We start from the raw sequence: 1,353 nt of genomic DNA on the forward strand, positions 1-1,353 counted from the left end.
ATCATGATTGTTTTATGCTAATGTTTATGTATATGTATGCATGTGTCTATGTATCTATGTCACTATCCGACAGGATCATCAAGAATAATTCATGTGGAGGTATGATTTCTTACGCAAACAAATGACATGAAGAGGTTCCTGGCCTTACGAGGAATCAATTGGGAAGAGTAGTCATGGAAAATATATGAGGTCAGTATTACGTGGTTATGAGTTGATATTATGTGATTATATTATGTCTATGTTATGGAAAGGTAATACCTGTAGGCTTTAACCTCATACAGAAATTACCTGCATATGAATTCTAAAACACAGAAAATAAACATGTGAGAGAATAGCACATAAAACACATATACATAGAGATTTTCCCTTGGATTCCAAAACCTGGACTACCAACTTGATTTTTCATTATTATCCTTTCAATTCTACAATACATATTTATACATGCCGAAGCATCCAATACCATGGACCGAAAACCATTGCGTCCAAAACCATGGACCGAAAACCATCGCGTCCAAAAAACATGTGCGAAAATCATGCACAAAAACATAGGTGGGTCCACCCAACCTAACATAGGTTCCAAAACCAAAATTTTCGGGGCGCTACCCTAGACCCCATAGAGTGGGGTTACCTGCACCCGTTCTAACCCCTCGGTTAACTACGTGGACTAGTCGTAGAAAGAATATAACACAACCCAACAATATTCCACTTGTTATTTTCTTTCCACAGGGGGACACAAGAGAGCTTAGTCATTTATCCAACCCTACAATGCCCATTGTTTCTCTACAACAAGAGAACTTCTCAGAGCTCACAGATTTTGTCAATGCATCTATAGTATTCTTCAAATTGTCCACCTTTACTAGCAACACCTTTTTGTCTTCTATCATATCCCTCACAAAGTGATACTAAACATCAATGTGATTTGTTTTTGAATGATATGCAGGGTTCTTTACCAAGAAAATTACACTTTGGCTGTCACAGTCCATCCTTATAGCTCCCTGTACTAACCCCATACTTGAACACAATCTCTACAACCAAAATGCTTCCTTGCCTGCATGAGTGGCTGCCATGTATTATGCCTCTGTAGTTGATAGTGCCACTACAGATTGTTTCTTACTCATCCAACTGACTGCACCCCCAAATAGGTCAAACACATACCCACTTGTAGATCTTCTCTGATCCAGATCTCCAGCCCAGTCTGCATCAACAAAGCCACGAATATCCAACACTCTATGCAATTTAGGTCTTCCTTGGTAGTAAATACCATAATCACTAGACCATCGCATACATCAGGCTACCAACTGCACTTGCATATGGAACATGGGACATGTCCTCTTCCACTTCTTGTGTCTTGGG

Source organism: Pinus tabuliformis, chromosome J (assembly GCF_031772625.1).
Source record: "Pinus tabuliformis cultivar Carrire ecotype Pingquan chromosome J, CPIR1, whole genome shotgun sequence".
NCBI classification, from domain to species: Eukaryota; Viridiplantae; Streptophyta; class Pinopsida; order Pinales; family Pinaceae; genus Pinus; species Pinus tabuliformis.